We start from the raw sequence: 24,669 nt of genomic DNA on the forward strand, positions 1-24,669 counted from the left end.
ATGGGTGTTCGGGGTGGAAGAAGAGAAAATAATTATATTTTGTTAGCTGCTTGATCAAACGGGCGATCATAAATTAGATGCAATGACAAAGCAACAATGGAAATAACCCATTGCCCCAGTCGGCAGTGAACACCTTAGTGAAATGAAAAGCCAAGGAGAACTTGTATAGATTGACATTCTACTGTTCTGACTATACATCAGGCATTCTATTAACTTTTTAAATTGCTTCGTTACATTGTCTGAACATCGAGAGTTACCATTTAACATTACGCCCGAGTCCCTTTCTAAATCTCCCTGATCCAATTTAAATTGTAGAATCAAAAATTACATCATAAAAGGAAGGCCATTTGGGCGCTGGTGCTTGCTCCCTCACTGTATCAATAGACACGAGTCCAATCCCAATTTCCTTATACCTTTTTTTAAAAATTCATTCCATTCATTATAAACTTCATGCACGACACCGGTAACTTACTCTCAGGACCTCTACGTAATATTTAATTTAAGCATAAATTCAATTTACCATGCGCCTGCCAAGATACAAACCTGACCTAAATAGGCAAACTCCACTCCTCCCTTTTCCGCTATATTTTTTATATAGTGCTCTTATGTTTAATTAGAAGTTTTTCATGTGGAACTTACTCAAATGCTTCCTGGAAGTTTATATAAGCTACATCACAGTGAATACCACTATCGACTTTGTGTGCAATATTATCAAGGAGGTTAGTCAGGCATGATATTCCCCTTCTAAATCAATGCTTGGCTGTTTCTCATTGAGTTACTGTTCTATAGCAGCTTCTTCCAGCCATCCCTTAGAATAGATTCTGTTTTTTTAAAGCTTATTAATGTTGGTCTAAAAGGCCTACAATTGCAGTAGTTAAATGCTGTTGACCTTTTTAAAATAGAGAAGCTATGTTTCCTGCTCCCACACCTGCGAAAGGTTACAAGTGGTATGCGATTCTTCCAGGTTAACCAGTGCCACATAAATTACCCATCTGGTCTCCTCCTCTATTCTAGGCTACATACACTCTCTCTCTATATATATGTATATATAAAATATATTAATAAATATTNAAAAAAAGGCTTTGACAGTGAATAGAATACTAATTGTTCATCATTTCCCCGTTTGTGAATTCAAGCCAGACTATTCATGAATTTGAGCCAACACAAAACTATGATACAGCTTGGCAACAAAATGAAAGTTCTAAGAGCACCTAACCAGCCACCCCTCCACCCAATTGCAAATAGTAAATTAGAATACATCCTGAATTTCTATTTAAATATTTGTGGTAATCTCATACAAATAATGAGTAAATCGAAATCCGCCATAAAATTATAAATCTGTTCCATTGATTTTTAAAAGGTTTTGTTGATCTCAGTAACACCTGCTGTTTGTTCCTGGGGTGTATGGTACGTTATAATATTACAGTACAGTGGAAGCCCGTTAAGCCGGCACATGGAAACGGCCATTTTGTCCGCTTAAGCGGTGTCCGAGGGTAGCCAAAGTCCTCTAACCACCCAGCAATGGAGCAGTGGCGCTTCCTCCCTCCCATTGCTGTTCCCATTGGATGGGAAGCAAAACCGATTAGCGACGACAGTGCGGTGATTGACAGCTTTGGAGCCGCTTGTGAATGTTTGGGTTTCACCCACAAGCAGCTCAGCCACCAATCCATCTATTTGACTCCTGCCATGTAAGCCCTCATTGTTTTTTCCCATTCCTCCGCCCTCTCATTGATTGACAGCCCAACTCCAGCTGCTTGTGAATCGCTAGAGTCCACTGCCAATCAATCTTAGTGGACTACTTCCATCTCCATCCTGGAGCCACTTATGGCTGAATAGAGCCGCCCGACACACAGAAGGCCTGAGTGAGTACATTCAGCATCGCCCAGGGTGGCATTCTGACCAGATTTCAGATTAACCGGCATATTTAAAACATGTAAGAATACAAATGAATCGGGGCCGGGCGTTTGTTCGATTTACCTGGCTTCCGGGGTTAACCGGCGTCCGGCTAAAGTGGCTTCCACTGTATTGGGATCGGAGACTGAAACACATACATGCATTCATAAAATCGAGGCTTGACTGTGCAAACTCCTTGCTTGTCGGCCTCTGCAACTCCTCCCTCCATAGAATTGTAGATCATCCAGAACTCTGCAGCCCGTGTCCACTGCCGTACCAGGCTCCATGACCCTATCACCCCCATCCTTGCCCGACTCCACTGGCTTCCCATCACACAGAGGATACAGTTCAAGATCCTGATCCTCACCTTCAAAGCCCTCCATGGTCTTGCTCCCCCTCTACCTCTGTGATCTCCTAACCCCCTACCATCCTGCCCACACCCACTGCTCAGCGGGCTCCGGCCTGCTTCACATCCCTCGCCTTGCTCGCCCCACTAATGGTGGGTGGGCCTTCTGCCACTCTGCCCCCACCCTCTGGAACTCCATCCCGCAGTACCTCCGCCTCACCCTGTCCCTCGCCACCTTCAAGACCATTCTCAAGATTCTCTTCTTCGACTGTGCTTTCGATCATCCTGCTTCCCCCACTGCTCTCCACCCTCCCCAATCCCGACCCCCCAGCTCGGGTCTGAAACACTGACTGTCCAATGCCTTGAGACGTCCTCCCAACGTGAAAGGCGACATACAAATGTAATCTTGTTGTTGAAACAATCAATAAAATGGCTGTATCTGTCATGACCCTAAACTACCGGTCGAGGAGTTTTAAGTTGCACAAAATAGGTGAGAACCAATTAAATACATGCATTGAAAATCTAAATTGGTTAGGATCGTCTAATCTAAATAAATAGATCAAGTAAACAGATTTGATGGGTCGAATAGCCACCTCCTGTTTCTGCTTTCCTATGTTGCTAAGAAGTATAGAGAATTTGCTATGGTTGCAAAGAAAATAGATCAATTAAGAGTTCAGCAACATGATCACATTTAGCACATGAAATTATTTTTAAATCATAGTTTGACATTACAACAAAAATGTAAAACAATAATGATTGTGTTTGTGCTGCAGCAGACACAATTCCATCTCCAATACCAACCTGTCGTGGAGGTAAACATTAAATGTTCCTGGTGTTATTAAGGAAGGGGGATTGTGACTGAAAACTCCGATACATTTCCTGTAAGCCCATCAAGCAACCAGAATAGGCAGTATTTTGCAGATGTTGTCCACTTTATAGAATTAAGTTGTAAGTTTAACGTCAATAACTTCACTTCAATCCTTTTATTGTTGAAATACCACTTTGATGAATTCAACTACAATGGAAATATAGCATGACATTTAGTTAATTATTCTGTTAAAGCAGTCGCCTTAAATCTATGGCTGGGCAGTTCAAAGCCTAATTTTTAATGAAATAACATCCTCTCATAGTTAATCTGTTGGTGATAATACACCAGTACTTTCACACAGGAAGAACGGTCACCAGGGTGAGTTACAGGAGGGAGGTGACATGCCTCCCCCAAAAAACAAAAGTTAACAACAGATGAAATAGAAAATATAATTTGAAAATAAAATGTAATAAAAATCCAAACCTTTCATACCTCCTTTAATATTTACATAATTACCAAAAACACAAAGGATAATCAAAATAATAAAAATATTTTAAGGTATCACAGAAAGGACTGGCTCAGTTTAAAGTTCCAGTGAAAGGTTAGGTGAAATATAGACTGCAGTTTATATATATGTGAATTGTACTGAAAACCGTTATTTTACTCACGTCAACTGCTCAACAAAAAAGCAGGCAATCAAAGCAGTGTTAAAGTAGTCGCCTTAAATCGATGGCCAGGCAGTTCAAAGCACAAATTTTAATGAAATAAATCTTGGGCACGTACTGAATGAAGCCTTCCATGTCACACAATCAAAGCAAAGCCCTAAAGCTAGGCATTTTCTGCAATGGATTAGAAGTACTTTCACATGGTATAAGTGGTTTTCCAAACCACTGATAATGCTGACATATAGTGCAAGGCATTGTTGCCAGAACATTTTCTTAAAACCTGGAAGCTCTAGAAGAAATTTGTACATTGTTCAATAATGAGCCCCCAGGTGGCTTTATAGCTGGCTGATCAACCACAAGCAATAAGAAATGCTTATTTAAGCATCTCTTGCCGTGATGCTCTCCAGACCAGAAACTAAATTTGTAGCTACACAAAAAGCTTAAACATACACGAGAGTGGTTAGAAAGGTCCTTGCACTTTTCATTCAAAATAAAAACGAGAATAAAATAAGAATGATGGCAAATCTGACAGTTCTTTTGTAGCAATGGACAAAAATACTGAAAGGTTAATCTTTCACAGCACACAGTGAAAATACAAGATGCAGGTGATTACTGCTGTTACATCTCTAGGATCTGGCTTTAATCCAGTGCAGGTCGCCAGGATCTGTTGGTTGTAAGGATCTTATAATCAAATGAGTTTGGGCAGTGTCAACCCACTTCTGTGTCTGAATTTACAGTGCAAAACTGCCCCTCAACTTTGCTGTATAATAGTTATCAATTTAACTAAAGACGAGTGGTGTCTCAAACAAATGTCATACTGGTGCAGCAAAGAGAGAGGGTGAGGGGCACCACTGAGATTGTGGTTAAGGAGATTAACAGGAAACAGAAGATTTATTTCAACTCTAATTTGTGCCATACCAACACCACCACCAAAATGACATTTGTAAAGCACCTTTCATGTCGGGAGGACCTCCCAAGCGCTGAACAGTCAGCGATCAGGACCCGAGCGTGGGGAGGCGTGGTTGGGATGAAGGAGAGCAGAGAGGTAGGAGGGTGGCTGAAGGCACGGTCGAAAAGGAGGGGCTTGAGTCATGCCTCGAAGGAGGCAAGGGAGGGAGCAAGGCGAAGGGATTGTGGGATGGAGTTTCAAAGGGTAGGGGCAGAGAGCTGAAGGCCCAACCGCCGATGGTAGACCTCATCCTGAAGTTCAAATCCTTTCACAATCTCATCTCTCCCTACCTCTAGACCTCCTCCAGCCATATTCTGCACACTCTGCTTTTCTGACTTCGATCTACTGATTGTTCCTCACTCCCTCCTTTCTACAAGGTGTCTACAAAGATCTGTTATTCCATGGTTTGTTTTCCTACAGTGTACTGACCAACAACTGAAACATGTGGAAGAAGGATGATAACTGTTTTAGAAGTACTCAATTGTAGTCAGTACAAGTGCTTATTTAGACGTCCAGAGGATCGGTGTGAACGCCATCATTTTTATGGCAGATAACGATCCGTCGTCATGTTTGGTGCAACACCTTCCTTAACATAATGGAGTGATGAGGCAAAATGCATCTTTGACACCTTATTTCAGCTCCTCTGTAGGCTCATATCACTGTTTTGTAACAGGAGGATAAGAGGACATTGTGGACATCCTGTACCAGCATTAGCTGAGGCTTCAGCCACCCGGGGGTTTTCTGGATCTCTTAGAATCTCTTTGCCTTGCACCTTCTCTTTAAAACCCTCATAAAGCAAGGGTCATTATGAGGTGCTTTGAGATATTCACCCTACATGAAGAGAGCTTTTTAAATTCAATTTGTTTTTGACGTAGGTGAGCTCCATGCTGGTGTTGCATGAAAAGGGAAAGTGTTCCATTCATCACCTCACTGAGTGGAACACTTCATCCAAAAATACGTTGAAGTTTTGCATTTGTTTTCCACTACCTGTAGTGGAGTCCTGTAGCTCAGTGGTTAGAGCACTCGCCTCACAAGCGAGAAACCTGGGTTTGATTCCCGAAACCTTGGGCAAGTTTCCTAACTCCACACGCCTGATAGTAATTCCTCAAGAAAAAAAAGAAAATTAGTCACTCAATCCATAACTGTCTGTGGGACACTGCTGTGCGCAATTGGCTGCCGCGTTTCTCCCACAAATATACAGTCAATTCACTTTACAGTATATTGTGTGAAGTGCTTTGAGATGTCTAGAAGACACAAAAAGCGCTATATCAAATGCAAGGATTATTATTATCTGTTATTATTACCTGTTATTTTATGTGTGCTTTACTGAAATAACAAGCAACATTTTCCTTGTAAAATATTGAAAAGGGAATAGATTCCAGCCATTTCAATCCTTGAACTATAATCTACAGGGTGTACACAAAGTCTTGATACCCTGTTGTTCTTAAAATAATTTTTTATTTTCTGTTGCAGATGAGTCGAGTGATTCTAACTTGTCCTTTTACAATCTCGTCTCTCCCTACCTCTGCTCCTCCAGCCCTATTCTACACCCTCCGTTTTTCTGATTGTTCCTCATCCCTCCTTTCCACAAAGATCTGTTACCTTATGTTTTTTTCTACAGTGCACTGACCAGCAATATGAAACATGAAAGAATGATGATAATTGGATTTAGAATTACTTGACTGTATTCAGTACAAGTGTTTAACTGTATTGTAACAATGTCTGATTTTATCTTCCTCGTCACTCTATCCATGTTATGGAAGATGTTGCCCTGAACATGGTGACGGATCATTATCTGCCATGAAAATTATGACACTCGCACTGATCCTCTGGGCATCTAAATACAGTTAAACACTTGTACTGAATACTATTAAGGACTGCTAAATACAATCATCATCATTCTTCCACGTTTCAATTGTTGGTCAGTGCACTGTAGAAAAATAATGGGGGTAATAGGACTTTGTGAACATCCTGTACAGTACAACTATTCCATCTTCTTGCGTAAGGTATCATTAGTGAACTTGCTCGAGCAGCTAATCCTTGCACATAGAATACCAGTGCATCAGTGCGTGAAAGCAGTGTTGGAAAATACAATTATAAATAACTGTCACGATGTTAGAAAATTCAAGGTCAAGCAAGTCACACCTGTCTTTGCATTTTACAAATAATGTTGCTTAACCCCAACTTCACAAAACATACCGTCTACTACACAGGACTTAATTTTCCAGCTGCTTCTTCTGACCTCTTTGATACAGATTGCTGAATTAGTGTCAATTATGTTACATGCTTCCTGAAGAATTTACGATTTGAATTTATGTTATTCTCTGGGAAACAGATTGAGCCTGACCAAATCTATATTTATTTGAGACCCACAACAGGTAGCAGTAAATCAATCATGTTTTCATCCTCTCCCAAAGCTAGATTTAATCTAACAAGTGGCAGAAATGAAGAGATTACTCTGCCATTCTCCACATCAGCATCTTGGGACGTCCATGTAAGGCGCTGTACACATGTAATTTGTTGTTGTTACGGCAAACTAATGTTTTAAAGAAGCAAGACTGTAGTATCTTAATATCATTGCAAAAGAAAAATATACAGAGTATAGAAAATCAACTTGCAACTGAAAACCCGACAAACGTTCCAGTGATTTGGAGTCCTTAATGTCTCTCTCCCCCCACCCACCCCCAATCCTATTCATGTGAAGTCAAGTCACCACCAGGATGCTGCCACTGTGGCTCCTGTTTAATTCAATAGGAAAAAGAGCACTCAAATTATAAATAGCACTGTTGCATTCATGCTTTCACTTGGTCTTTGCTGTAGCCTTTCCACAGAGAACAGAGCTTACCTCAGGATCTGGACCAACAGTAATTGTGTCAAACGGAAGCGGGGGGAAAGCATTGCCAGTTTTAGTGTGCAAGTGTAATAATGTCACCAGTAATCTGAGACAATGCTTAGGCAGTGGTGGGTGGGAGGGAATCACTGCTAAAAGCATCAAGACCACTTTATTCCCATCAAAGATCATATTTCCCTCGAAGGTGACGCCCCCCCACCCAAGCAATCTGAGGCCAATCAACCAAAAAGACCACTCAGGAATCAATTGGGATTCTTACATTTCAAATTTGACAATTGAATCGCACTTCAATCTTTCCATCATTCACATCTTTTAAAGTCAATTCTATTTTTGAGATGCACTTGAAGATTCTAAAGTGACGTTGGCTGCTTCTATCCCAGGCTGCACACCTTTCTATCAATTGATTCTTTTATCATCGCACTGACGATATTTAAAGTCAACAAAGGGCTCACTCCTTACGATTCTTTGTTCCCCATCCCTCCTCCCATGTAGGGAATCCCTGTGGAAATGGTGCTATTAGAGTGGGACTGATACTCAGCTATGAATCTGTTTGATATTATCAGCCCTGATGCAGATCTATGCAATTCGCATGTATGAAAGTCTGCAGGTTTCACAAATAATGACATTCAATTTGTTTTCTTCTTCTGGATATTGTATTGATTTAATCTACAATTCAACAATATGTTGCAAAAAGTCAGCAGCAACAACCAAGGCAGTTACCGTGGAAATATTTGTGAATATTTCTCCTTTTAATATGTGCTGCATTTATTCTTTCTTTTGTTTCACTGCAATGTGTTGTATTTATCAAGTCACCCTTGGGTAAGAATCCAATGTTCGGTACGCTGTCTGTCATGAACAAGCAATACAAAATGTCTGGCATTGAAAATTAAAAATTCACTTTTATTTTAAATAACCATGTGGGCGAATTTAAGACTTTTTCACTATCTTTCAAACTTTCTGAAGTTGAGGGCAGCTAATTATGGCAAAAAGAAATTCAGATTGATTTGGCCACATAAATTTTCCCCTAGATGGTTTATGCACCTATGGTGGCTACCATTTGAGTAGAGGATGAGTGGGATAAACAAGGGCTGAGTGCCCATAGTTGTATCTATGAGAAGATCTAAATTTCTCAACTAAACCTTACTGAGAAACCATGTCAACGGAGGCTATAACTCTCATGTGCAACCAAACTGTGCCATATACAGCAAGAGAACTGAATGGGGTACTTAGTCTCAAGCCTACTCTGGCAAAGACAGTGTAGGGTACTAAGGCCCTGAACTGCTTTCCCTACGGGTCCCTTTCAGTTTCTCTTTGGGTATCTTGCTGCTTATTAGCCATCCCTAGCAATCCACCAGATGAGGTGAGTCAAAGAATGGTGGTGATTTCAGAGGAATTGGGTGGTTGAAATGCACCAGAAGTCTTATTCAACTGAGGGATTCCTTAAGGTTCTCGGAGGAGAAAGCAACAACAATGAACAACAAATTACATTTGTGTAACGCCTTTCACATCAGGAAGAGGTCCCAAGGTGCTGGAGGGCAGCATTCATGTGGCCCTGCAGACCTTCACCAATAGCTGAATGGAAAATCTGAACCACATGGTCACACAGAAGAAGTGAGTGCCCGGTAATCTGGTATTGAAAGAAACCCACAATAGCAATAGCATCATTCTGAAAGGAGAATGCAACTGTGGAAAGTCATTTCTATCCAAATGATGGGAAACACACAGAATCAATGAGTCATGTTGGAATTCCATTCGCCAATGGAGTATCTGCCACTGGTTACCTTTATGTAAATATAAAATTGCTAAGAACATTTTCACTAAGGTAACTTGAAATGTTTCTGAAACGTTCCCGGTAACTGAACATTTTCAGTGCCCACTGACTAATTGCTCTGCTTCAACCCATCAGCGTTTGAATAATTTGTTCTTTCACATCATTGCATTGCATTGATTTAATTTTTTAATGAGTGTGCGAGACATTTGGCACAGCACTTTGAAGCTAGGTGCCTACTACCTGTGGTCACTCAACAGGAAGGCACATTGTCAACAGCCTGACGTTCAAGAGCACTGGAGGGCTACATACAATTTCCAGCATCACCTGTGCTAGCCAGCTGGACACAAACAGAGTCGTTTCCAGTTATTAGTGAATTATCCCTAGACAACCAAATGTTATTCATATATAATTGGCCTTTAACAGCAGGAAAGATACAGCTTGGATCAGTAACAGTGCACGTATTCCTGGGCATTACAGCAAGGTCTTTAGATTTACTTTAAAGACAGGTTCAATCAGACAACCAGCTAAGTGCAGACACCTGCAAAATGCACTGTTACATATGAACTCTTGAATGGTTCGGTATAATGTCATTTAATTTATATGATTGGATCCTCTTCTAAACCATGAAAGCCCCTAACTTGAAGAAATCTTGTGGTGCCATATAATGGGCACTTCAGGCACTTACAGATGCTTAAATTCTACCTTCATGAACAAACGTGATATTTTAATACAGCTCCCATGTTAGTGACAACCAAGGTCTACTTAAGTACATTGTAGATACATCTATGCATACAGTTATGGTGTGAATAAGTGGCAGCTTCCCAATTTCAAATTAGGAAGTTGCCATGTCATCTCCTGGCTTCATTTATGGCCATTTGTTTCTCAGTTTTCCAACCTGCAAGTACTCTATATTGATTACACGTCCAATTTGTGGCACAGAAATTGATCTTCAGTGTCACGATGTTCTGAAATAGACTTGGTATTTGGAAGAACGCAGTGCATATTCTAGCCTCGATATACACAATAGACAAATCAAGCCCTTTGTTCACACGTTGTATGCGTTTAGTTAGCCCCAGTGAACAAGCTGTCTCTTTGGTGCTAGGAATTGATTTTTGCACATAACAAAATTGACTTGAACATATTCCAAAATATTTACAGTTTACATTGGCTTTGTGATGGCACCACTCTCAACCTTGGTTAAATTTGCATCTTATCCCTTTGAGGCACCAAAGTTACACAAAAGGCCATTTATACATGTAAGTGTCAGGGAACTGATCAATCTGCAGTGAGAGGTTTCAGAATTAATTGTAAGATGGGTGCTCAGAGTGCTGACACATGCCCCCATAATGGAACATGGCAGACGTTGGTTGTGCTGATGAATCTGTTCACATTTCTTTGTCTCACTAACCAACTCAGAATGCAATAAAATAAATTTCACTGCTTCAACTAACTAGACCACATTCTTGAAAACTAACACCACTGCATTGAAAACATTTCTGCCAACTGCTCTGTTGACTGGCTGAAGCCTTCTGCTGCAAACTGATTAAAGAGATTCCTAATTGCTTCCTAATCATTATGTTAACATGAACAGGTTTGATTTAAATTTCATTTTTATTGAGCAGATTTCTTGATAGCTTTCAAAATTCTACCGATTTGCAATTTGACCTTCACCCTGAAAGCCCTGGCCACAGTATCTGTTGTATAAAGCAGATGGAACCTTCAGCCTATTCAGCAGGGGAAGAGGCTGATACAGCAGAGCAAGGAGGTAGTTTCAGAGTATTATAGAGGATAACAGAGAGCTGGCTGAGAGATAGAAGTCAGTAATTGAACTGAGAGACTCTGATCGCATCATAAATCAGCAAGGGTGTACTTTCAACCCTGCAATTCAATTACTGCTCTTCATCTCCTTGACATACATGGTTTATTCTTCAGAATGTGTTGCCAGGTTGAGTTTATATAACTTGTAAAGGTTGCATGAGTTTCTCACTAGCCTGCGCCCTTTTTATCGGTTATACTGTTATTTAGTAATTGATGAAGGAGGTTGCCAAACGGTGCAAGTAATATTACTATCCAACCAATCTTTTAGCTTAACCTAAATCTGCTTGTTTATGTTGAAAGGGATAATATTCATTGTATTACTCCCTCCTTGAGTGAATCTCAATTCTGCACAATTTACAGATACAATCCCTGATGGTTATTTTATTTACTAGCATGGAAACAAAACCATATTCCTCCATCCTCCCATCTGCAGTGATATAGGATGATACGTTGCCATAGTAAGGCAAGCACAGACAAGGACGTCTCCATTACAGCAGTGGAGAAAGTTGAAACAATTCTGCAGTGGTCAAGGACCATAACACTGCCAATGCTAAATACAGTAGGACCAAATAGGAGCTAATCAGCAGTGGTCAAGTTAAACCACAATACCATATGCAGCTATTGCTGCCTGGATCTCATGCTGTCAAAGCATGTTAGATATACTGTACATCTGAAGCAAATCACCCTTGTTGCTGACATAGGAGGGCTATTCAGGCCCTAGAAACAGTGCAGTGGACAGCAAAGATGATGATACCTACTGTTAAGAGGGATGATATAGCCAACAAGTAGATAAGCTAGGGCTCCTCTTCAGTCTTGAGAAAGATATTTTAGAGAGACTTTATTAAGTACACAAGATTCTCAATGGGAGAATAGTTCTTTACCCAGAGGGAAATAAACATCTGGAAGTGATTACCAATAAGGATAGACCTATTTAAGAAACAGCTATATTTGGTGTGTATTCTGGAAGGATGAGGGGCTTTCCTATCTGAACCTCTCTTGTGAGCAGGTAATAATTTGTTTATTGTGCCAAATGAAATATCTGACAGATTTTGGCATGATATACCTTGATGTACCGAATGTACCTTGCATGCTCACCCATTCCCCATCCCCTGCATTCTAGGTCAACCTTCACTCCAGGTCATTATAAAAGAGGGGATAAACATTAATCTAGCATTAATTACTGTAATAACTTTGAAATGGCAACCCTTGGCTGGATATTAATGGTGCAGATGTGGAAACACACTCAACTTTACAAGATCCCATGACACTATTCAAAAAGAGAAGTTTGTTCTGGTGCCCTGACCAACAATCCTCAAGCTGCCACATTTATCTAATAGTACAGCCACTACACGGCAGGATTGAGATAGCAGAGCTGAGTTTCTCTCATCTGTACTGTAGCAATGGGTAGCAGCACACATGAAAGGTTACAAAAATAATTAAGACACTACGCTAATCAAAATGTTTTATTTTGTAACATTTTGAGAACTCTTTCACTACTCAGTTAGCAGCAGTTTTGCCTCAGAAGATTAAGGGTTCCAAGTCCCATGACAAGAATTTGAACTCACACTCTAGGCTGACACATCAATACAGCCCTGGGAGCATGTTGCATCGTTGGAGGTGCTGTTCTTTAGATGAGACGTTAAACTGAGGTCTTATCTGCCTATTCAGGTGGATGTTAAAGATCCCATGGACTACTCGAAAATACAGTTTCTCCCTGTGTTCTGGTCAACAATCCCCCCAAATAAAATTGGTCATTCTGTTCTGCAAATGGACTGTTGTGTACAAAATACAGTCACTACTCATTATACCTGTCTTCAGATAATACCTGAATTTCTTCTTTCAACATGCCTACTATTACCTCCTCTTTCCCTCTGTTTGGTGACAAACTGAGCCATATAAATGCAAGTTGTTTTTGTTGTTGTACATCCTGTGAAGGCTTTGAGACTCTCCCCGACGTGAAAGGAACTATATCAAATGTAAGAATAATTATTATTATTACTATTGATATTAATAAGTCAGGTACAAAGGAATCACCTAGTCTTTGTTTTAAACAGTGGGAAGAAATGGCCTCAGCATTTGAACTGTGCAATTTGAGGCATTTCCTCTCTGCTGCTCCTGGAGTTCCACTGCAGCAAAATGAAAATGTGCCGGAAATAGATTCACATTACTTTGCACTGCCAAATTAAATAATAAACAGTGGTTTGAGGTAAAGTGCTACCCTGGAGAATAAAATTCACTCCAATATCTTGTTCCATCATGTTTTTTTATTGCTTTCTCATGCTTCTCTGCAGAGTTTAATGCATTTAACAAAAATAAGCTGCCTGGCAAGCTCTCCAGCAGGGAAATTCCTGACAGGACACTGGTACGGCAGAACAGGAATTTCGACGAGAAAGGATGGGTAGCTGTGCCCTCTCTCCCTTCATTCACTCAATTAAGATACAACTATGGCTTCTTTCCAGCACAGCAAAACAAATTCCAAGCAGCATGGAAGAGAGAGCATTTCTTCCTGAATGAGATCCACTGCACGATTGCACTCACAAATATGCAACGGTACCAAGGGGGCTGCACAACACAGCATAGCCAATTCATTCCCGTAATGATATATTTTGATGCTAACCTCAATCTAATTATTCAAGTAACCTTGCAACAAAAACTAGTCTTGCATCATTCTCTTATGGTGGATCGCGTCAACAGTGGACAGGCTACCCCAATGCACGGGTTTATCTGCTATATCCCTCTACATTTTCTTGTTGTCTATTCCTGCATAATCTTGCATAATGCCCATATCTTTTGCATTGATAGCATTCTTTTCCTTCTGTGGGACATCTCCTTATAGGATGTTCTAATCTGCTTTGCCACATTTGTCCCCTCTGTTTGGTCTCCCTCTTGGCTTGTATATTCTCTGCACTCCATACTCGTCATCTGTATCATTCTACCTTTGTCTGTTGGCTAGCTCATCTATTTCCATTTTTGTTTCTCTCTCCATGTCTCTCATATTTATTTTTGTCACCTCTTCAATTCTGATTATTTCCATTGCCAATTCTAACATCAGATCCCCTTTTTTTCAAAAGCTTTCCTCTTACTCTACTATCTTTTATGGTCCCGTATGAACTACAATCTGGTCCTGTATCATTTCCTCACTTAATGTTCCGTAATTGCAATTTTTACTTAGAGATCTCAGTACCAATTGAATGATTCTGTAGGTCCCTGTTTCTTGTTCCAAACTTAAATCGGTCAATCATCACATTATTTTTGCCACAGCATCTTTCCATCGTAATGTTCATCTCATTCACTGGCATGTCCACCTCTTTCTAAGGTTGCAAAATATTCCCTGGCTTCCTCGCCTGTCACATTCAAAAATATCGCAGCCTGCTGCTCCTGCGGTATTTCATTATATTTGCTGCTAACTCCCAAAATTTGAAAGTCTCTTTCAAACCATTGCCAATTGAGCCTTAAACTTCCAACTATCTTCCAACTACCTTGGTATGGCATTCGATTCTGTTTCTCTCGGCATTTTGCATTTCAATCCGTAGTCTGTTTCACTCCAGGTTCTGTTTTCACTTCTGACACCATGTAAGGTTTGTAAATCCAAAACAAAGTTTAGGTTCACTAGTTCCTTTATTTAAACCTTCCACTTCCACTCTCTTCCACAATCTGCCCAGTCACTTTCCCATAATCCTTTTATACTGGCTTCCCATTGTCAATGTCCAATTGCCAATTAAGTTATTAAAGCAATATGCAACAACCTAGTAGTATGTAGGAACCTGCTTGCTAGTCAATTGGCAGATCGCTTTCCAGGGATAATAATCCCTCCAAAAAAAAATTTGGTCACTCAATCCACGGCTGTTTGTGGGACATTGCTGTGCGCAATGGACTGCTGCATTTCACCCACAAAGTACACAGTCACTACACTTTACAGTGTATCCTGTGAAGTGCTTCGAGACTTCTTGAAGACGTGATAAGGCGCTGTATCAAATGCAAGGATTATTATTATGATCGTATCTATGTTTTTCTACAGCTTAAACGTTTCTAATAGTCATTCATCTTCCAGCACAATATCTTCCGAAGACATAAATGGGCATGAAAGGAGAGTGAATGAGTGGAAATAATGCACTAAATACCGTTTATGGTTCAAATCAGCAAAGCCTGATCTAAGGACAGGTGTGGTAAGGACATTCAAATTCGTCATAATAAAAAGAAATTGCGTGGAAGAGAAAGTTTGTGAAATACCAAGTTTCAGCTTCTTTGGCAAACAAATGATTCAGACACCAGACAGATGCTGCATCAGTCACGGTTCACTGCAGGCCTTTCTGGAGATGTAGAAGCTGAAATACAAACCTGCCAAAAAATAATGTGTCACTGACATAGATGTACATTCAACAGATATTGTAAAGTATGTTTAAAAAGTGATCAAGTATATAAAGAGAATTTGAAGCGCAGGCAAATAATTAAATCAGCCTCATACTAGACTGTTAATTTGATTTCTTATATTACTATCTGATCATCACTGATTGAACTTCAGTATTGTGCATTCAGAATTTGGACTTTTGTACAAAGTTTAAAACAGTAAAAGACATTGGAAGCTTCTGTTTCATTGGTACCATTTCAATGACATAAAAATGCATCAGCAGATAATAATAATCCTTGCATTTACTGTTTCAAAATGCTTCACGGAATATACTGTAAAGTGAATTGACTGTACATTTTGTGGGCAAAATGCGGCAGCCAATTGCGCACAGTAGTGTCCCACAAACAGTTATGGATTGAAGTGAGCAATTTATTATTATTTTTATATTATTTATTGAAGGAATTATCACCCCCAGAAAAGTGATCCATCAATCGACTGATAACTGGGTTCCTACTTACTGCTAGGTAAAGAATGGCATGTGGAGTAAGGAAACTTGTCCAACATTTCGCCCTGCTGGGAATTGAACCCAGGTCTCTCGCTTGAGAGGCGAGTGCTCTAACCACTGAGCTACAGGACTCCAATCCTGAATAATGAAAGAATCCTCAATAAAATCCTGAATAATGAAACAGATCCTGAATAATGAAAGAATGCTGCAGATTCAGACACAATTCAATAAAAGTAAAGTAGAAGTGTAAAGTTGATTTAAAAAGTGGATTTAACAAGTCTCAAGATACTGAATTATTGTCCTCAGATTTGCTTGAGTGAGTTGATTGATGAGTTGAAAACTGTTTGTCGCACTGAGGTTATTGTTGAGAATGAAACAAAATGTTGAGAGGTCGCCTGAAAAAAATGTGAATTAATGGACTTTACAACATTGTCTATCACCTCTGCATAATTGCATGGAGCAACATGTTTGACACGGTTCCAAACTGATTTCTTGAGTTTGTTATTGAACCTAAATGTATACAATGATCCTTGAATTTGATATCACGTCTTATCACGTCATCGAGACATTTTAAGGCTTCACAGGATATACTGTAAAGTGGTTTGACTGTACACATATCTCAGTAACCACAGACTGAGCTTTCTCTTTTAATGGCCAGGCACACAAATTGACTTGTGATATATCTAAAGAAAATTAAAACCAAAGAGTCTTTCATTACCACTTTATTATTCAGCAACTCTCTCCTATGCCAACTGTATGGATCAATACACTGACCTGAAGAACGAGACTGTGGCAATTTTTGATATGGTAGTAGCAGCTGACGAACATGTTTTGTAGCTGCATATCTACTGATAAATAAGTAGAATCATGTACTCAAATAATTTTGCACAATAGGAGAGATTCAGTACTTTTGTTCACTATCCGCGGGGGGGGGGGGGGGAGAGAGGAGATAGAGGGGAAGTCAGGCGGGTTTCACGGTGTTGATACAGGCTTCAAGTACAGCTGGTTACATTTCAGCAGCACTGTAATGCACGATGCAGGCTCCTCAAACCTTTCCTCTTGACAATCTGTGTCTAATACTCTCTGTGAATAGCTAAGTAGAGGATACCTCTCTCGGAAGAGATTCCACACTCCATACCAGACAAACCGAAACCTTACGTACTGAACAAACCCGTTATTATCTACGTCAGTTCAGCACAGATTCACTTGTAATGTGGAACTGCATGATAATGTCATGGTTCCAGTTTAGTACAGTACAAATGAAACTGGTAATTTCTGGAGCTGACTGGTCAGCTTCCCAGGAGCAATGCGAAAGAATTTTTTGAGGTGTCCCCCTGAAGTGAAAGGCACCATATAAATGTAAATTGTATTGTGTTGTACGAAGTGTTGCTGAAATCACTTAGCAAAAGAATATCAGTGTCCCTTTCTGTTCGACCCTGAGCTGTCCTTTCTTCCCCACATCCACACCACAACTGGCACCGCCTTCCACCACCTCCTACCTCATTACCTCACCCCTCACGCTGCTGAAACACTGGTCCATGCCTTTATCACCTCGAGGCTGGACTATGGGAACTCTCTCCTCGCCGGCCTTCCCGGCACCTCCCTCCACAAGCTGCAGGTCATTCAGAACTCTGCAGCTCGTGTACTGTCCCGCACCAGGACCACATCACTCCCACCCTCGCTCACCTCCACTGGCTCCCCATCCCCCAGAGGATCAAATTCAAGATCCTCATCCTCACCTACAAGGCCATTCACGGCCTCGCTCCCTCCTACCTCTCCGACCTACTATCCCCCTACCTACCTGCCCGTACCCTCCGTTCCTCTGGCTCCAGTCTGCTCCACATCCCCCGCCCCAACCGCCCTACCATCGGTGGCCGGGCCTTCAGCCTCTCAGCCCTAGGCCTGGAACTCCATCCCCCAGTGCCTTCGCCGCTCCTCCCTTTCCTCCTTCAAGGCCGGTCTCAAGACCTTTCTCTTTGACCGTGCCTTCAGCTCCCCTCTCGACTCTCTACCCCTGCTCGCTCCCTCCCTTCCCTCCCCTCACCCTGACCATTTCCCCCCTGCGCGGGTCCTGACCCAACTGTCCAGTGCCTTGGGACGTCCTCCCGACATGAAAGGCGCTCTATAAATGGAATCTTGTTGTTATGTCTCGGACTACCTTTAAGTAAACCAGTTATTGTTTCAACTGATCTGCAGTTTCTTGAAATACTGTACTTGAATTCCTACTGCATTGTAATGATTAGTCCACTTATGCCAATTTATTTACTCATGACTAAGTTGCAATTGTATTGAAAGAAACATTTTGAGAACTTACAACTCGAGATAACTGGGAGATATCAGCCTGATGCCAATGTACAATCCATTTACCATTTCCAATGATAAGGGTGAATGAATGGCTAGTTGCAAATGAAACTTCTAAAGACGATGCTGGGCAAATAACAAAGATCCCTGACCTGCACATGAAAAGTGAACTGGCAGCCAAATATAATGTGCAGTAATTGATATATTCTGGGAAGCTAACTTTCAAGAGCCATGATATTTTCAGTACAGTGTACTGATCATGTTAAAACTACCTACCTGTGTGAAAGCTCTTTCCTTATGATCAGCATCCTAAACTCATTACTAAGCAAACCCAGAAGATAGGCATTTGAAATTGCACTCTTTGAAATGATCCAATGCCAAATTGATTGACTAGCGTTGGAAAAATATTAAGACAAAGATATTTTAAAACATTCGTAATATTCTGAATGTGGAGATTGTCTTGTTGCGTTTTAGCTATAAATCTGGTTCTATTTTGAAATGCTTTGCGCCAAACCAACAATATGCTCAAAGGTATGAAGACAGATTATCAGAGCTCTGCTTTTGTTGGTGAAATGTGAGACCAAGATCTTTAAAACCCTGAAGCACACAGCTGAAGAAGCTTCCCATCTGACAGTAGCACATTCCCAGCACTCTGACTTGAACATATATTGCTGGGTCACAATCCCCACTAAACACCATCACCAAAAGGACTGCAGGAGATTAAAGAGAAGGCTCCACCACTGCATTAAGCAATAAATACTGATCTTGCCCACGTCCTAAGTAAGAATAACCCTCCTCCCCAATATTTATGGCAGTTGAGTAACTTTACATTTGTTTCTTTATAATGTGGGCTATTATGCACCACGTGCAAAGCATGAATAACATATTTGTACAGAGGGAATTACAAATACCTTTAAATATGTAATTAACATTTTTTTAAAAAATTGGTTGTTAAACATAAAATTAAGTCATCTGGAATTCCATATGTGCAGTCCTGTTCACACAAGGTTTCACACATTGTGCACAATATACCTGCATTTATAAAGATTTACATATAGCCGAAACTAAACTCCACCTTTAGAGTCACATGGAGATCAGAAGCCTGAAATTCTTCATGCGTTAGGCTTAAAATTTAAGACTGTGAGGAATTTTATGAAATGGTCTTCATTCATTCTTAATTTGCAGGCTGATTTTCCACAGTACCGAAAAAGAACAGCAGAAAATCAGATACTAAATAAAGACTGGATTTAAGACCATTTTCTCAAATCCCACACTATCTTGAATTGTAGACAATAGCTTTAAGCCTGAGAACATGAGGAGTTTTGGGCACCGAGTCCCCTCCCTTGCCGAGATGTTAAAAAACTTGCCGCTTTCTGGGTGTAAACTGTGCATAATAATTTGCCATTGTTGCTCGCTGTAGGGAGATATGACTCACTTACAAGTGAGGCTTGTAGGGTTGACAGTTGCTTGGGTTACCTTCCCTTTTGTTGTGATCCGCTCTTTTTACTTTCCTTAGTATGGAGCCTCCACTGACAGCTGCCGATTATGCAACCCCTCAGTTGCAGTAAGCCTAATAACACCACCACTATCACCAATACCACCCATGCTCATCAAATATGAAGTATCCTCTCAGCTAAATCAAATGAACATTTTGCTTCATTTGCTTAAGTGCCCATAAACCCTGCACCAGAAATCAGAGATACAGTTCACTGCAGTAATGAAAGGCAAGACCCAAGACAGTAATATATATGTGTATTTCTCTCCTCAACTGACAGAAACACAACATCAAGTACCTGATTTATGCCTTGTCACAAATGTTATTTTCCAACCACACAGGAAAATTTATGTAAATGAGCAAGGCTTATAAAATACCTTGCCAGGCTCCTTGTGCTTTATTGGATTAACTTCAAAATCCTCATTCTGCCTTTCAAAACCCTCCACACAGTTGCCCTGCTCTATCTCTGCAATGTCTCTTGCCCACTTGCCCCACTCTGTTGCATGTTTTTCATCCCATACATATACAACAATGTTCAACATAAACAGCAGCTAATCAGAAACTCTCCTCATCCAAATTCCACATGCCATCCATGCAGTCCTTGCCTGACTCCTAACAGATCGACGTCAATGTCCTCACTCTTACTTTGAGACATCTTCCAGACATGCAAGGTAATTTATCAAACCCGAAGATTATTCTTATAAAGCCCTAAATGGTTCTATGCACTTTATTGTTGTCTGCTATACATTTAAATAACAGAACAGCATCTTCATCATCAATCCTTTTGTGCTCATCAAAGTGATAGAGGTCAGCAATGGAACATATCTGTTGCAAGCATCAATCTCTCCCACGTCAGATGTAGAGTAAGACTCTCTCCACACTCTCCAACAAAGTGGCTTAACCCTAACCACAGAGTAGCAACATCTACAGTAGTAGTGTAAATACAATACAAAATTACATTTATATAGGTGTTTCATTTCTCACACTAGCCACCTCATGGCCCAAATGACACTACCAATTTATGCCAACTCCTGGTGTCCTGGCCTACAATCCTCTATTAAATCGGTCGTATCTTCTTGGCTGTTTTGTAGGACACAACTGTGCGGAAATTGGCTGCCATGTTTGCCTGCAAAAACATAGTCACTAAACTTAACAGTAATTAACATCAAGCGCCAGGAGTCATTTTGACATGATGTTGTTGCATCAAATGCAAGTATTATTTTGTTATTGTCAAGGGGAGGCAGTACAAGTAACAGCACAGAATTGTGAAGGGCTCATTTGAGCGGATGCATATAATAAATATAGAGAGGATGTAACAAAACTCACTCCCAGGAGAAAGCCACCTGCATCACGTCACATTATTATTATTTCTCCTGGTGATGGCCACCGGAAGCAAAAAAAGAGAAAAGCCCAAAAGAGGCCAATTTGGGGAAAAAGATTACTTGTGAAATTCGTCTCCAAACCCCCCCCCCCCCCGAGAATAGTCAAACAAGCTCCAGGTGACAACTAAGCCACCTCCAACACAAGAGTATTTCTAAGTATCCCCTTCACCCTGTTACATGGGGGTTACATCGTCCACTGGCATGATTTAAGAAATCTGTCCAGATTTTTCATGAACAAGTGGATGGTAAGCAATTCATTGCAGCAATTTGCAGGCTGCGGAATTTAGAGAACATTAATGCAGAACCTGGAAATGAATCTCACTGTTATCTTGGCATTCTTCAACTTAATATATCATCCAACTCTCGGCAACTCAATCCATTCATTTTAAACTTTACTTTTGATCAGCATTCCCAACTATAATATTATGGGATCTATCGTCAAGTATTTTAATGAAGGAAACTCATGACAACAAAAACTCATTACAATAAGCACACACAATACCCTCATTTTAGGAGTTTCTCTTCAGAGAATCCTCATAAGCTAGGTCAACGCAGAACAGGGACCACTGTAATGGATGTTATATAAAGATCAAACCTTGAGGCTGTTTGTCTCTTGGATCCACTAACTTGAGAAAGAATGCAGAGCCAGAAGGAGGGGTGGAAAGAATTGAGGAAAAGTGGGAGAGAACATTCTTAGTGGACATTCTTATAAATTGTGCTGCCAGAGTATGAGACACTCAGGGGCTGAGTGCTCAGCAGCCCATACAAACCGCTTAAGTGTTTTTTTGTTTGTGTCTTATACATCCTTTCAACATCCATAGGGGGAGAAGTTACAATGGCTGGAACACAATGTTGCTAATTGTGACTTTCAAACAACTTTGCAAACTTGCATAATTACAATTATTTTGTTATCGATTGTTCAAACAGTTCTTCAACATAAATAAAAAGTTTTGGTGACTCATAATAATAATTCTTGCCTTTGATATAGCACCTTTCAAGGCTAGGATATCTCAAAGCACTTCAGAGGAATTACCATAAAATTTAGTGATTATGTATTTTGTAGTCGAATGCATCAGCCAATTTGCACATAGTAACGTCCCACAAACAGCTATGAAGCGAATGACCAAGCTTATCTGGCGATTTTCTTGACCAGGGGCCAATAGTTGGAAATGAAGTCCCGAAATTGGAGGTCTGCATGTGCTCAATGATGTGACTGACTTCATAACTTTAAGAGATGGTGTCTGTCTTAAGCTCGTCACTGGACCACCTGAAAACATTTAATGTTTTGATACTATGCGAAAAGAGAAGGACGTTTTTCCTGGTATCCTGTCCAACAATCCCCCAAATATAAATTGGTCACTCTCCTGTTTGTTGGACTTGGCTGCGTGCAACTGGCTGCCTCATTTCACCCACAAAATACACAGTCACTCCACTTTACAGTACATCCTGTGAAGCGCTTTAAGAATTCTCAATGATGTGATAAGGTGCTGTATCAATTGCAAGGTTCATTGTTGTTATTACCCAACCTCTTCTCATTGCTAAATCCCTTCTTCCAAGGTATTGATTTGATGAACCACTGCTTCAGTTTGTTCCAGGGCTAGCACATCCTTCTTAAGGTAGGGAATCTAAAACTGAAATTGACCTGAATCCAGATGAAAAAAAACTTGTTTTTCTTAATTTTGTGACGCTAAGTTGATTTCAATTCAAAGAAAACGTACCTTAGGATTCAGGATGTTGATAAAATTCAGGAATAACTAGGACCTCTGAACTCCTAAAAGAGCACTGAACAAATCTATCACTAATAAACAAAATCCTTGCACCTGATATAGCACTTTTCATGTCGTAAGGGTGTCTCAAAGCAATAAATCATGACTTATTATAAGAGGTAGTGACTGTATTTTGAAGGCAAACTTAGTTACCAATTTACACAAAGCAATGATGCACATCACTGTACTGTATTTGGAAGTCAATTTTTTTTGATATTATGCCAATTATTCCTAGTTACATAACCTAAGACAAAATATTTCCTGTACTGTCCACAGATTGCAAATTAGAATTAACTAAATATTAAATAAACTCCAGAGACATAAACCTTTAAACCCACGTTCTCACCAGGTGTTTAAAAATTCAATTTTGGAGCGAATATCACAGGCTATATACAATTTAACACTTCTCATTGCTGTGTATTGCCATTCTTTATCATCGCTTTTATTGACATTTTTACTTGTTTCATTTTCTCTATACTGTTTCCCTATCATTTCTACCCGTAATGTAATTTTGAGTTAAATTCTTTGTTGACAAATTTCCCTGAATTTCCCTGCTGCAAGTGATATTAAACTTGTTTTCAATTGTCCCCATTTTTTCTGGGATTTCCACTGAAGTTCCAGCTGTTTGATCCACTCCATTGTAGTCCCCTCATCTTCTACCATCCAGCATATCCATAGTGGATACTTCCTCTCATCATGCAGTCATTCAAGATCCTAAAGCTTTCTGTGTTTCGGCAAGTCTAACGTGCCAACACACTGTCCTTTTAATGATTTTATCAGCCAATGTGACATTATTGCCATTTGTAGCTAGCCTCATCTCAACCAGGATTTTAAGAAGAAGGAAAATGATGGACTGGTAGGTTTGGCATCCATTCCTATCTATTTTGTATCATTTGACAGCAGCTCCCATCATCAGGTTTAAAGACAAGGGAAGAATGAGTTTTCCTAACATTAGCCATTAATCCCAGATAAAAGTCACCAAAATAAAACAAAAGGATAACAGGTTTACTAGTCAAAGCAATAACAACAAAAAGCACAATCCTAACCAAGACCAATTTCTAACATTTTGCAAATACAGTGCAATCCGCTTTAACCGGATGGATCGGGGCAGCGATTTTTATCCGATATACCCAGCGTCCGGCAACTAAAGTTCTTATCTTTCTCTGTTTGCTCAGCAGAGATGATGAGTCTTCTATGCTGAGTGTCTCTTCCCTCCCACTGTCATTCCCATTAGCGGCGGCACCGGGAGGTATCAATCATCACAGAGCTGCGGCTAATCGGCCTCTCCCCGTCCACCAGATGCATTTACTCCACTCCAGAGCCTCTTGTGAATGGATGGAGTCTGCTGTCAATCAATCAAGGTTTGACTCCTCCAATTCCTTCCTTTGTTTTTCCCATTCCTCCACCCCTCTCACTGTTTGACAGTCCGTAACTGCTTGTGAATGGCTGGAGTCCGCTGTCAATCGTAATGTGAATCCTCCCACCTCCATCCCGGAGTCGCTCGTGGCTGAATGGAGTCGCTAGAGACAGGGAGTGAGGAGACGCAGCATCGAACAGCGTGGCATTTAGCCTGGATTAACTGGACTTTTGTCCGAAATTAACAGGCATATTTAAAACAAGTAATACAATACAAATGAATCAAGGCTGGGCGTTTAATCCGATTTAACCAGCCTCCAAGGTTAACCGTTATCCAGCTAAAGCGGATTCCACTCTATTGTACAGAAAAATATTTCATAATGCACCTCGGAATAGAGCATCAATACTGTCCCGA

General features: G+C 40.4%; 1 protein-coding gene and 1 non-coding gene across 3 annotated transcripts in view; both read right to left on the reverse strand.

The window, feature by feature from the left end:
- Positions 1-24,669, reverse strand: part of LOC103182858 (guanine nucleotide-binding protein G(I)/G(S)/G(O) subunit gamma-7) — a 148,236-nt gene that overhangs the window by 110,581 nt on the left and 12,986 nt on the right. The gene's annotated exons all lie outside the window — the stretch shown is intronic.
- On the reverse strand, positions 16,015-16,086 carry trnae-cuc. The gene has a single exon. It is a non-coding gene; the product is annotated as a tRNA-Glu (tRNA).

Source organism: Callorhinchus milii, unplaced genomic scaffold, assembly GCF_018977255.1.
Source record: "Callorhinchus milii isolate IMCB2004 unplaced genomic scaffold, IMCB_Cmil_1.0 Scaffold32, whole genome shotgun sequence".
Classification (NCBI taxonomy): Eukaryota; Metazoa; Chordata; class Chondrichthyes; order Chimaeriformes; family Callorhinchidae; genus Callorhinchus; species Callorhinchus milii.